The sequence below is a fragment of the Pongo abelii genome, chromosome 6 (assembly GCF_028885655.2).
Source record: "Pongo abelii isolate AG06213 chromosome 6, NHGRI_mPonAbe1-v2.0_pri, whole genome shotgun sequence".
NCBI classification, from domain to species: Eukaryota; Metazoa; Chordata; class Mammalia; order Primates; family Hominidae; genus Pongo; species Pongo abelii.
In genome coordinates this window covers 110,506,143-110,520,841 of record NC_071991.2, presented here as the reverse complement: position 1 = coordinate 110,520,841, position 14,699 = coordinate 110,506,143, and the positions used below count along the sequence as shown (strand labels likewise).

Here is a 14,699-nt window from a genome sequence, read left to right as displayed (position 1 = left end):
GGAAAGGCATAGGGTATTTTTGGTTATCATAAGAGAGGGCACCACTTGCTTTTCACAAGGGAGGACTGCATGTTCTGCAGTGTGTGGAGGAGGCCTACCGACCAAGAATTGTCCCAAATGACTTTTAAATGTCCTGCTGGTCTCTTATGTGGATGAAAAAATATTTATAATCTGAGCTTAGAATCTAACCACATTTTACAATAAGCATAGTTTTCCCTAAGATAATTTTTCTGGGAATACCAGTCTTTGCCAAATGGTAGGAAGATTTTACTTTGCTTTATCTGGATTTTAGCCAAGATTTGTTTGCAATTTTGTAAAATCATGTCCCTGACAACAGTGTCACTTGGTGGAGGTTGAGTCACCCTGTACAACCAGTTCAATACACCTACATCAATCTGGATTTGGAACAGTCACATTTCTGGAATTCTATGTGTAGGTGCAAGCATCTTACTACTTCATTTTATTTTCTTGTGTGATCCTGACTGAATATTTACATAATGAAATGTGTATTACTTCATTTAAATTTATTTCATTGATTTTTATTTTGTAATGAAATCAGATATATTGATTGTTAACAGCTTTATTGAGGTATAATTGATACACAAAGAGCTGCACGTATTAAGGAGTACAATTTGATGGGTTTGGATATATGAAAAACACCTGTGATACCATCACCACTCTTATATTGATCTTTATACTACAAGTAAGATAGTATCTAAAATTTCATCTTAGAATGAAAAAGGGAGCACTACAAAATATTTGTTATAAAAAGGGTCATTGGCTAAACCCTAGAAAGAACAATAGTCTTCTGACTTCTGACCCTTATGAGAGAAAGGAAATTGTAATATCTCCTCTCTAGAGGATTTAGATTATGTTAATTTGGACCTCAAGTACAGTGACTTCTTCAGTCAACCATTTTGAAAGCACTGACTAATTATATTGGAATTACACAGACCAGTAATTCACCCTTCAACATCACTGTCTATTAAAATGCAAAGGTTTGTTTCATCATGGTCCTTAGCCTGAGAGCCCCTACCCAGGGCCCTTAGAACATATCATAGGATCTTCTTTGTGATAGAGTGAGTAAACATATGAGATGCAAAATTCAGGCTTATTTATTCAGTCCCATATTGTTCCCTGAATTGTACCTATTCCCTGTGTAGCCTGATGACCTCGTTGCCTCAGATGAGCCAAAAATAAAGCCTTTCTTCATAGATAAACATTACGTCCCCCCGCCCCACCTCCACAGAAAACTTGTATCATTGATTTGTGAAGCTTGTCATCTGTTGGCACTTCCACTGCGGTCCAAGCTGGTATTCATGCCCAGGAAAATTCAGCTAGGCCATGTACTCTTAGCTCCCCTCTTCCTATACCCCGTCCCCTCCCTCCAGAGGCTTTCAAGACCATAGACAAATGTGCCCTCTGGCGACTGATGATCATCTCATTATTTTTTGACCTAGGCTCAGCTTTTCACCATACACATTGAACTTTTGATAATCTGAAATATGCATAATAAAAAGTAACTATCTTTATATAAGGCTGTGGTAGCATCCTGGCCAGAGACAAGAAAGATTTTTTTAAAAATCACCCTAATGCGTCAAGGCACTCTAGTGTGTTAGTTTTTCTGTAGACTCTGGACCCAGAATTTTTTGGTTCAAATACAAGCTGTGCCATTTACCAGCTCTGTGACCTTGCTCTGTTTATTTAACCTGTGCGTCTTAATTATTCTGTAAAATGGTGATAATAATACTACCTACCAAATAGGATTGTAATGAGGATTAGATGAGTTAATTAATGCAAAAGGCTTAGAACAACACCTTGCACATAGTAAGCACTCAATAAATACTAGTTATTGTTCCTAGAGTTGTGCTTCTGTTTCCAGGGCTATTCACTTATACTTGAAAATACATATACTTTCCCAGGTGTTCAAGTCAGAAAGTAATCCAAATGCTCATCCTCAATTTCCTCTCATGCTTCATGAAAAGTAAGTTCTTTCTCCAAATCACAAGTATGTAAAAATTAAATACTTTCTCATGATCTCATGTACTTAAAAATGTGTAGTATGCCTTCTTTATTGTAAAATTTGAACCAAGAGGGATTTGGGCATGGCAAGCAGGAATAGGTCTATTTAGGGGTTTAGTAATTCTGATTCAAGTTAAGTCCTGACTTCATCTGCAAACCAAGTAACACTGCATAGAATCTTGTAACGTTGCAGCATTTTTCTGCTTACAATTTTGAATATTTGTTTCTTGTTTGTTGGAGAATAACATTTCAGCCTTCTATTCACATTATTATTCTGATGTGTCTAATACCTCTTCATTACTGTTCACAGCACCAATGATTACCACCTTGTCCAAACATCAATTAATGTCTGATTATGATTATGATGTTGATGTAGCCAAAACAGAGGAGCCTTTGATTACTCTGTCTCTGTGTCAGATTTCCAGGGTATATCTAAATGAAATATTGAGATCATTCATTTTGATTGAATTACCTAATAATCAGTAAAACTGACTCCTCAAACTGCCCTGAATTTACTAGCACTTTTTGTCTGATTGAGGAAACACAGCCAGAAGGTCATAAAGGTGCTACACTTCTCTCTTCTGTATAAAGTAAAAATACCAGGGTCACCCTCTCCCCTTCTGTATTTATGTTTAACATATCTGACATGAAGATGTGGAAAATTCAGCCACATTTAATTATTCCTCGGAATAGTTTACATTTGTTTATATTTACCTTTTTTTTACAGCAATCATTGTGTGGTCTTTATTCCCGAATAATGTTATAGGCTGGATTCCAGTCAATTGGTTAGAACAGAGGGTTTTGATGACAGGTAAAGATAAGGGCTGCAGGGCCTGAAATCCTGCCCTCAGCAATTTTTCTCTTGTCTCTTAGGATCTATTATAAGACAATACCATTTCATAAAGTGTCTTATAATTTGTTAGATAACACTAGAAGTACACATTTAAATGTTCAAAGAGCTAAAAATAAATCTTTCATCCATATAGACATAATTAGAATGCTACATTTTTATGTCTACCGAAGTCCCTAGGATGCAATTGCCACATTTCCCAATAGAAAAGAAAACAAATTCTATAAAACCTGGCAGGGTGTCCCCAAAGGACATTCTGCTGCCTCCTTTGAAAGCATCAAATGTTAGAGAAGCTTCTAGCCTTCCATAGCTCAAAGAATTCCTTGCTCACAGACTAACACTATTGCTGCAGCACATCTCATGATTGTCTCTAAAAACAAAGGATTCAAAAGTAATGGAGAGGGCTCAGTAAGTTAGCATTATTTTATGATCAATTTTAATTAATCATTTAAGTAAGGCAATCTGCACTACATACGTCATATGGAAGAATTCATCACAGTGTCACTTGCTTACAAAAAATAACCCTAATTTTCTTAAAAGCTTCTTAAGATGGAGGAGGGAAGCTGTAAAAAGAGGCTAAATGAAGAAAAAAGGAAAAGAGATGGATGGAAAGAAAATAGATGATAAGACAGGGAAGCATTGTAATATTTAAATGTTAACAGTGTGTCTATCTTTGTTCACTTATCGTGCTTGACAGTACAAATGAACAACAGAGCAGGGAAAGGCATGGTACAGTAAATTATTATGGATATGTCAGATAGGCAGTTTGTCTGATGTTTCCATCTCTGCTGGAAGGCAGGCTTGAAACTGTGTGAACTGTTCTTTAGAGAGTCAAAGATAAACTCTACCAATTGTGTGATTCTTCCTACTCTGATAGAGATAAATATGTTTGTATTTTTTCCAACTAATCCTCCTTGTTGGCTGATAAAATAAGGCTGCATCCACATGACATACAAAAATTGAAGATATCCAGACAAGTATCCAGCCATCTGCCCATTGGGTCATGTTGTTATCAGGGTTTCTTTTAAATTAAACAGGTGTGTTATAAGTTAATACAAAAATGAATCCAAAAACCTGGATCCTCTAAGGTAGTGGTGCCAATCCTTTGTTGCAAAAAACAAAACAAAACAAAAATGCAGGGGAAAGTTTTGCAAAGTGCCAATATTCAGGTGCTATTGAATACATATTAAATCATTCTCTCTGGGTATGACTCTAGGCATCATTTCTTTTAAGTTTCCATAGGGATTCTAAAAGTGCAAGCAGTTTTGAGAACCATTTTCTTTAAGCTTTAAAGAATACTCTTGGCCGGGCGTAGTGGCTCACGGCTGTAATCCCAGCACTTTGGGAGACCAAGGTGGGCGAATCACGAGGTCAGGAGATCGAGATCATCCTGGCCAACATGGTGAAACCCCATCTCTACTAAAAATACAAAAATTAGCTGTCTGTGGTGGCACACGCCTGTAGTCCCAGCTACTTGGGAGGCTGAGGCAGGAGAATTGCTTGAACCCAGGAGGCGGAGGTTGCAGTGAGCCGAGATCATGCTACTGTACTCCAGCCTTATGACAGAGCGAGACTTCATCCAAAAAAAAAATAAAAATAAAAAAGAATACTCTTAACATGCTCAGGTACTCTTAATCTTAATACTCATTATGGTCAGAGTATTAATCCTAAGATTAAGGTTCATTTTAAGATTAATACTCTTGATATGGTCAAATTTCAAACAAATCTCATATTTTGTAAACTTTACAGGGCATTTTCAGTGTCTCAGAGATTGAGTTAAAAATATACATATTAAAACAGACCAATAATGGGTTAGGAGATTAAACCAATAACCAAAAACCTCCCACCAACAAGAAAGAAAACCCAGGAATTACTGACTTCTCTGGTGAATTCTAATAAATATTTAATAAAAAATTAATACTGATCCTCCTCAAACTCTTCCAAAAAAATTGAAAAGGAAGGAACACTTCCAAATTTAGTTTTTAAGGCCAGCATTACTCTGATAACAGAGCCAGACAAGAATATGACAAGGAAATAAAATTACAGGCCAATATTCTAGATAAACAAAGATGCAAAAATGGTCAACAAAATGCTAGTAAAATGAATTCAACAGCATATTTAAAGAATCATATTCTATGATCAAGTGGGATTTGTTCCAAAGATGCAAAAATGGCTCAAAATATGTAAATCAATAAATGTGATATACTACATGAAAATAATTAAGGATGAAAATCATATAATCATCTCAATAGATGCAAACATTTTTGACAAAATTCAACTTCCTTTCAGCAAATTAGTTATAGAAGGAATATACTTCAACATAATGTAGGATATATATGAAAGCCCATAACTAACATCATACTTAATGGTGAAAAGCAACAAGTTTTTCCTGTAAGATCAGAAATATGACAAGGATGCCCAATCCCATCACTTCTTTTCAATATAATACAGGAAATATTGAACAGAGCAATTAAGCAAGAAAGATAAATAAAAGACACCCAAATAGAAAAGAAGAAGTAAAATTGTTGCTGTTTGCAGATGACATGATCTTATGTATAAAATATGCTAAGGGCTTCTTCAAAAAACTGTTAGAACTAATAAACCAATTAAGTAAAGTTTCAGGAAAAATATCAACATGTAAAGATCATTGCATTTCTCTACATTAACAACAAACTATCCAAAAAACAAAATTAAGAAAATAATCTCATTTACAATAGCAACCAAAAGCAAACTACTGTGGAATAAGTTTAACAAAGGAGGTAAATGATCTGTACACCAAAACCTATAAAACATTGATAATAGAAATTGAAGAAGACACAAGTAAATGAAAAGACGTCCCATGTTCATGGATTAGAAGAATTGATTGTGTTAAAATGTTCATACTACCCAAAGCAATGCAATGCCTATCACAATTCCAATGACATTTTTCACAGAAATATAAAACACAATCCTAAAACCAGAAGGAAGCACAAAAGGCCTTGAATAACCAAGGAAATACGGAGAAAGAACAAAGCTGGAGGCATCCACACTACTTGATTTCAAAATATAATACAAAGCTATAATAATCAAAACAGTAGAATACTAACATAAAAACAGATATATAAACCAATGGAACACAAAATAAAGCACATATACACAAATTTCACTCATATATGGTTGACTAATCTTCAATAAAGATGGCAAGAACACACAATGGGGAAAAAACAGCCTATTCAATAAAAGGTATTGGGACAACTAAATATCCACATGCAAAAGAATGGAATTATCTCACACCATATACAAAAATCAACTCAAAATGAATTAAATATTTAAATGTAAGACTTGAAACTGTAAATTACTAGAAGAAAACATAGGAAAAAAGCTTCTTGAAATAGGTCCGAGCAATGATTTTTTGGATATGACCTCATGTATTATTCTGTTCTCATACTGCTGTAAAGAACTACCTCACACTGGGTAATTTATAAAGAAACAGGTTTAATTGACTCACAGTTTCACAGGGTGTACAGGAAGCATGGCTGGGGAGGTGTCAAGAAACTTACAATCATGGCAGCAGGCAAAGGGGAAGCAGCCATGTCTTACATGGCTGGAGAAGGAGGAAGAAGATGAAGGGAGAGTTGCTACACACTTTTAGACAACTAAATCTTGTGAGAACTCACTCACTATGAGGGAAATACACCCCCATGATCCAATCACCTCCCATCAGGCCCCTCCTCCAACAATGGGGATTACAATTTGCCATAAGATTTGGGTGGGAGCACAAATCCAAACCATATCTCCGTATGGCCTCAAATCACAGGTAACAAAAGGAAAACATAGACTGATAAGATTGCATCAAACTGAGCCTTCTGCACAACATGGGAAACAACCAAAGAGTGAAAAACAAACTATGGAATGGGGTAAAATATTTGCAAACCATACATCAGATGAGACATTAATATAAAGCTATATGTAAGAAACTCAAACAACTCAATAGCAAGAAAACTAATAACCCAATTTAAAAGAGGCCAAGGGACCTGCATAGACATTTCTCAAAAGACGATATGAAGATGACCAACAGGTATATAAAAAATGCTCAACATCACTAATCATCAGGGAAATGCAAATTAAAACCATAATGATATATCATCTCATACCTGGTAGAATGGCTTCAAAAAGACAAAAGGTAACAAATATTGATGAGGATGTGGAGAAAAGGGAATCTTTATACAATGTCTGTAGAAATGTAAATTTGTATAGCCATTATGGAAAATGTATGGAGGTTCTTCAAAAATTTAAAAATAGAAAGACCAACATGATCCAGCAATTTCATTTCTGGGCATATAGATATACATGTTTTAGTCCATTCTAGCATTGCTGTAAAGCAATTACCTGAGACTAGGTAATTTATAAAGAAAAGAGATTTAATTGATTCACAGTTCCACAGGCTGTACAGGAAGCATGACTGAAGGAGGCCTGAAGGAACGTACAATCATGGTAGAAGGAGAAGAGAAAGGAGGTACAATTTACATGGCTGGAGCAGGAGGAAGAGAGAAGGGGAGGTGCTACACACTTTTAAACAACCAGATCTTGTGAGAACTCACTATCATGAGAACAGCAAGGGGGAAGTTTGCCTCCATGATCCCAGTCACCTTCTACTAGGCCCCTTCTCTAACATTGGGGATTATAATTTAACATGAGATTTGGGCGGGGTCACAAAATCTATATCATTATTCAAAGGAAATGAAATCAGTATCTCAAAAGGTATCTGTATTCCCACTTGTACTGCAACATTAGTCATAATAGCCAAAATAAATAAAGAAAATATGATATATATGTAAAATGAAATACTACTCAGCCATAAAAAAAAGAATAAAATCCTGTGATTTCCAGCAATCTTGATGAACCGAGAGGACATTATACTAAGTAATATAAGCCAGGCACAGAAAGACAAATACTACATGATCTCACTTCTATGTGGAATCTAAATAAGTTGAATTCCTAGAAGTGGGGAATAGAATGGTGGCTTCCAGAGAATGAAGAGAGGGAAATATGTGGAAATGTTGATCAAGGAGTACTAATATACAGTGAATAAGTTCTGCAGATCTAATGTATACCATGGTGGATATAGTTAGTCACACAATACTGTGTTGTAGACTTGAAATTTGCTAAGAGAATAGATCATAAGTGTTTTTCCCCACACACACAAAGTAAAAACATTAACTGTGTGAAACAATGGGTATATTAATTAGCTTGATTGTGGTAATCATTTCACAATGTATACATATATCAAAACATTATGTTGTGTACCTTGATTATATACACTTGGGTTTTTTTTAGTTTTTATTTATTATTTTTGGGATGAGTTCTCACTATGTTGCCCAGGCTTGGTTCCAGCTGCTTGGTTCAAGGAATCTTCCTGCCTCAGCCTCTTGAGTAGCTGTGACTACAGGAAAGTGCCACTGTACCCAGTTTTCATTTGTCAATTATATTACAACAATGGTGGGGGGGGGAAAGTATGTTAAAAAGTGAGACATTAAACCAAATAGCAAAAGTAAAATAATTATAAAAGAAACAACTGTGAAGACAGGACATTGAGTTCAATTCAGCAAATGATTACTTGAGCACCTACTAAATGCAGCAGGTTCTATTTCGGTTGAATGATAAATGGAGGTAAATAAGGTAATTAAATGATCTCACTAGATAGGATTATTTTACCAAGAATAGTGACCAACATTTACATACACCTCCTCAACATAGGATGAAATAAGCACAGTATATGTCATAGGGAACGTAGGCAAGTGTTAAGGAAAATATTTGGGGTGGAAGAATCTTCAGCCCTTAAATAGAAACTACTGAAGATTGTGACTCTCCTGAACTGGAATGTTTAAAACCAAGTACAGATACATCTGTCTGAAACCACAATGTGTTACAGCTTTACCGTGCTGTGATTTTGTTGTGGTTTCTGCTCCCAAGTTTCTTCAATTTCCCCAAGTCCTCCAATTATCTAGTGCTGCCCCTTGCATTGTTAAGAAAGAAGAAATTCTACTTGGTAAGTCTGAATCAGGACTCTGGGCTATTCTTCCCTCTGCACTTCATGCTATTATCCTCAGGACATTTAGCCCTGAGCTAGAGCTAGAAACTGTGTTGTTGTTGTTCTTCATGTTTACCTAGAAGCAGAAATACAATGAAATGACATTTTTAAATTTTCTTGAAGAACGTAACCTATAGTTTACTTCACCTACAGATTAAAGTAGATTTCATATGGTACATTGGTAAAACTTTAATTTGCAATTGGGGCACTTTTTTCAGTCTCTAATCTTTAAGGAGTTCAAAGAACCTTGTAGATAAATTAGCCCTTATCCCCCAGAAAAGAGGGTGTAGATGTTCCATTGAATTTTATCATTCAGTGGAACATCTTATCATGTGTTTCTTTCTCATTATTCACTCATTCAAAAAATGTATATTGTGCTACGAATGTGTGCAAGAAAATTGATTCTTGTTAACCATTACTGCTATAATTGCTTCTGGATTAAAAGCCCAATAAAATATAAATGAAATACAGTCTGATAGAGGGTGCTAGTGTTTCTCTATTTGCATCTCTCCCTCAATTCCAATTCACTTCTACTTGTCTCTATGCCTGCGAATGTTGAGCCCTGCAGAGTAAATTGATGATGAAAATACCATCATGAAAAAAATATTCTAGTAAAGATAAGCATACTTGAAACATGTAAATAAATAACATTGGTTGAAAATAAGTCCCATGATTAAACTTAACTGGGGTGAAGGGATAGAGGGTCTGGAGTGGGAATTTTATCTGAGGCAAACAAAGACGGCCTGTATTAGTCCGTTCTCACACTGCTATAAAGAACTACCTGAGACTAAGTAATTTAAAAAGAAAAGAGGTTTAATTGGCTTATGGTTCCATAGGCTCTACAGGAAACATGGCTGGGGAGATCTCAGGAAAGTTACAATGATGGTGGAAGGCAAAAGAGAAACAGACACATCTTTCCTACAAGGTGGAGCAAGAGGAAGAGAGAGAAGGAAGTGTGACACACTTTTATTTTTATTAATTTTTTTTTTTAGACAAGGCCTCACTCTGTTGCCCAGGCTGGCGTGCAGTGGTGCCACCCACCTCAGCTCACTGCAACCTCCGCCTCCCAGGCTGAAGTGATCCTCCCACCTCAGTCACCAACAGTGCTGGGATTACAGGCGTGAGCCACCGTGCCTGGCCTACTACACACTTTTAAACAAGATCTTGTGAGAACTCACTATCGGGAGATTATCAAGGGGTAAATCCACCCCCATCACCTCCCACCAGGGACCTCCTCCAACACTGGGGATAAAAATTTGACATGAGATTTGGGCAGGGACACAAATCCAAACCATGTCAGAGCCTCTACGAGAATGTGAGCTTGGGCATAATGCTGCAGAAGTGAGGAGGCAAACAAACACTATTCCTCCAGACATTTCAGAGAAATATTTAGAGGAAACAGCAAGAATGAAGACCTGAGGCAGGGGAGTACTCAGTGTACTGGATAAATAATGAGAAGGGAGAATGCTGCAGAGGTGCAAGCGAAGGGGTTTGGTGTGGTGGACGGTGCAGTAGGAATCTCTTTTTGAAATACTTCCACATGAAGAAATCAGCCCTCTTTCCTTCTATACTGTGTACCCTGACCCTTTCTGCTATAAGCAGGCATTTGAGAAAGACTGAGATTTCCTAATTTTAACCTAACAGAGTCTGAATAGAAGGAGAGTTCATATATTAGTCAGTGGCCTGGCAAGAAACAAGACACACTCCACTAGGATTGTTAAGAGGATTTGAGTAAGGGAGTATCTACAGAGGAGTGGGCAGCCAGCAGCTAGGCTAGCACAGCATGAAACCACCACCTGCAGCGTGAGAGGAGGAAATGATTTTATTATACAAGAGTCTCAGGAGCTGCAGCCATGCAACAGGAGTCAGTTGCTCAACAGTTGTGGATTAGGCAGCCCCTACCAGACTGGAGATACAGAAAGAAAGAAGGGGATGCAATGCCCAGCCTCTCTCTCCCCCGACCCTCCTGTTTCCTGTGAGTTCCTCCTATTGGCCCAATTCACCTGGAAGCCAGAAGACAAGGAGCCCCGGTAATTTACACTGCAGGGCTCAACATTTGCAGGCACAGAGACGAGTAGAAGTGAATTGGAGTTGAGGGAGAGATGCAAATAGAGAAACACTAACACCCTCATAAGACCTTATTTCATTTATATTTTATTGGGCTTTTAATCCAGCACCAATTATAGCAGTAATGTTTAACAAGGATCAAATAAATATGTAAGCATGTTACAACTTGTAAACAGTCAATATGATATTTTTCAATTGATTAAAAATTCAAATGCCTATGAAGCTTCAAAGCAATTTAGATGTTTTTAATCTACTATTCCAAAGAGGGGGTTTGCATGTTTGTACAGACCATTTTTTTTAATTGTACATTTATCTATGTCTGTTATATTGCCTTGAGGGTTTGAAGAAATTGCTATTCTGTTCCAGTGAGTAGTCTCAAACATTACTTGCTGGTCTTTATTCCAGATCTCAAGTACTTTTTGGAGGGCCAAGATGCATGCAACTGTGCCTCGTTGTTATTCAACAAGAAGTGACATACCTGACTATCCTGTACCTGACAGAGATCTCTGTACATTTCTCACTGGCCTACAAGGTTGCTGTGTTGTCTGAGATTGTGCTTGGAGCTTAGAGTCACAATTTCACTTCAAAATTCTTACTGGAAATTGCTAAAAATCGGAGATGATGTCAATTTACACATCTTCACAATACTCACTAGAGACAGTTTTGGTTGTTAAGGATGTGAGGTGAATTGTGCCATTATGCCTCAGGCTGTGACTTTAATCAGACAGCATAGACCTTGCTTTAGCAAGAACGCATCCAGGAGGTTATCTGTCCTGCTTTTAAGAACATTCTTCTAATGTTTTTCTAATATTTTACAATCCTGTGCATGGATGCTAATTCAGATGATTTGCTGAACTATTTCCCAATCAAAGGAGGTTATTTTTGTGCACTGTTTAATAGTTGTGCAAGATAAGAAAATAAGGTGAATTGTTTCTTCTTTTCTAGAGTTAAAGAACAGTTAAGATGAGAACGCTTACCTGCTTCCCAGTAACAAGGCCAATATGCTGGCACACATTCCTGAAGTTAGGAATCATTAATACATTTATAGCCGCATTGCTTTAGGTAATTTGTCTCCCCATTCCAGTGCATGTACACTCAAAGGCAAAGGAAAAAATAGCTAAAGAAGAAAACTGGAATTGAATGACGACTTAGTCATGATCAGCCTGCATCAAATACCAAAATGCCCAACATTAAAAAACACACAGAACATCTGAAGCAGAAAGAACTTACTGATAAAAATGATCCAATGGTCTTGACTACTCCAAAACAGAATTTTAGAGCTGGAAGGAAACAATGAGTGTCACTAATCTCCCTCATTTCGTTAGAGAGGACAATGAAGCATAATGCCTATTACAGAACTGACCCCAATTCAAGAAAAAGGGGCTTGACTTTTGCATGCATAGGTCATTGTATGTAGGCCACCTGGAGGAGGAGGATAAGCATAACTTCCTGGGTGAGGCAGCTTTCAGGACAGCTGTGAGCCATTTGCAGCCAACTCTGAAATTGAGAGCTGGTATACCAATCCAGTAATGGGATTCTGGGCAGGCCACCAACAGCATCTTCCATGGAGTCAAAATTTAAACTCATGTCGCCAGACTTCTACAAACCTTCTTTATAGTACGCTATGTTCTCCAAAGGATACTTTACCCTCTCCCCCTTCTCATTACACCTTAACTCAACCTCTTTTGCTTTCTCCCCTCTCATTTATTGTAATGTAAGCCAGGAAAGACAAATTGAACCACACTTATTTCCTCTTGCCTCTTTGTTTCTTCAGCTGCTCGTAATTGTGAGAAGTGGTGTTGAGTGTTCCTGACAACATCAGGGCACTGTTTTGGCATGCTGCACGATTTTGTGTCCTTGAAGAAGTATAGATTTTAGGATTATGTCAATATAATAGATCTAAAATTCACATTTTCAGCCTAGGACCCAGTCTCTTACTTCTTTCTGAACAGAAGGCAATAAACAAAGTATTTAGACCAAATGAATCCACTTATAAACAACATACTGAAAATATAAAGTTAGTAGAAATAAAAAGCTGGACCACAGGGGAAGATTCAAGTAATCACACACCTTAAATAACAGAAGTCTGTGAATTCATGCTGGCAGACCTAAGTAGGTCACCTAATCGGTTGTTTACTGTGCTGTTGGATATGAAGCAGGATAAACTAAGCAGGGAGAAAACTGTATGAGTTCCATCTCCATAACAACAAAGATGAGAACAATTACAAGAGACCCTTGCCAGCCACCTCCACAAAATCAGTTTTAACCTCAGAGCAATGAGGAGTGACATAGCAAACTACGTCTGATGTCTGAACAACACAGGGCATTGGGCCAGGTAAAAACTTGCCCTTTTCAGAGGAGTGAAGACTTTGATGCACGGACACATTTGCTGAACCAGATTAAACCTTGAAAGGACTGAGCAAACTAGTGCAAGAATAATGTAAAACAGGAGAATGAGGATTTTAAAAGTAATTTAATTTCAGTATATACTATGTAAAAGATGAGACAATAAAATATTATAGTAAATATTAAGAGATTGGTGCATTGTCGAGACTTACTATATTATCAAAGATATGTCTTATCTTAGACATAGTACTGTACATGATAACTTGATAACTTGATATTAAAGTCTAAATAATGTTTTGAAATTAACTTTTGTTCCTTTTATCTATCTTACTGAATATTAAAAAATCTAAACTGAATTAAACCCTTACCTCTGTTTAATCATGACCTCAAGTCATGATTAATCTCCTTTAGTGTTTGCAACAGTTTCCTTCAACAAACTTTTCAAAGCAAGCCAGATAATTGTCTTATGTTTATTTTTTAAATGTACAAAAGAAACTTGTTTAAGTGATTTATTTATAGATACTTTTGCCAGTGGATTAGGAATTTTATCTTTTCACATGAAATTGTCCCTTGCATCCAGCTAATCTGCTTTTTAGAAACTGACCCTGGACATTTGGACTTGATCTTTGATTTCACATTTCTGGACATTCTCCAGATAACTTGGTAATTCTCTGAGAAATTTTGAGTCTGGATTATTTTTTCCAGTATAGAATGTATTTAAAAGGATTGCTAGTAGCAAATCCAATGTACCAGTAATTACTTCTCAACCTCTAACAAATTATTGCCAACAGGATTTGAACTTCTGATAATCACTTTCTCTCCTTCCTTTCAGCCTTAATTCTTTATTCCTTGAATTTCTTTAGGCAGGAAAGTTTCATTGCATTGAGCAGCAGGGACTGGACAGCTCCAACTGCAGCCAAATTCTGCAGATTATCGAGAAAAGAGTTTGCAAAGGAGTGAGAACATTTCATTCAAGAAAACTTTCCTGGCTTGGGTGGACATAGCCGAAGTGGATTTAAATATCTGTCTTTACAAGTCAAAATTTATACCAGGAAGCTCTAATGAAAATGGTGTCACTCAACAAATCTATATGTAAATTCATTCTAAACACTTAATGAATTCATTCCCAACATCTGGAACATTATTAATTTCCTTTCATTCTTTGCAACGTACATAATTAAATTAAGAAATTATAATTTAGGTCAGCCTGTTGTGAAGAGATTTTATTTAATGTAATCAGTCTTTAGATGAGCCTGTTCCTAGTCACCTTTGTTGCCCTTTCAAGAATATCAAAGCACTATCTAGAGTGATGAAAAGCATGGCCTGTGATGCTGGGTTGGAAGC

At 36.7% G+C, this 14,699-nt stretch overlaps 1 long non-coding RNA gene across 1 annotated transcript; it reads right to left on the bottom strand.

The window, feature by feature from the left end:
* Positions 1-2,055: 2,055 nt before the first annotated feature.
* On the bottom strand, positions 2,056-13,184 carry LOC129060268 (uncharacterized). Its single transcript, XR_008526847.1, has 5 exons — positions 13,080-13,184; positions 12,240-12,289; positions 11,987-12,103; positions 2,737-2,898; positions 2,056-2,454 (listed from the first exon to the last, which is right to left on the bottom strand). It is a non-coding gene; the product is annotated as an uncharacterized LOC129060268 (long non-coding RNA).
* Between the last annotated feature and the right edge of the window lie 1,515 nt (positions 13,185-14,699).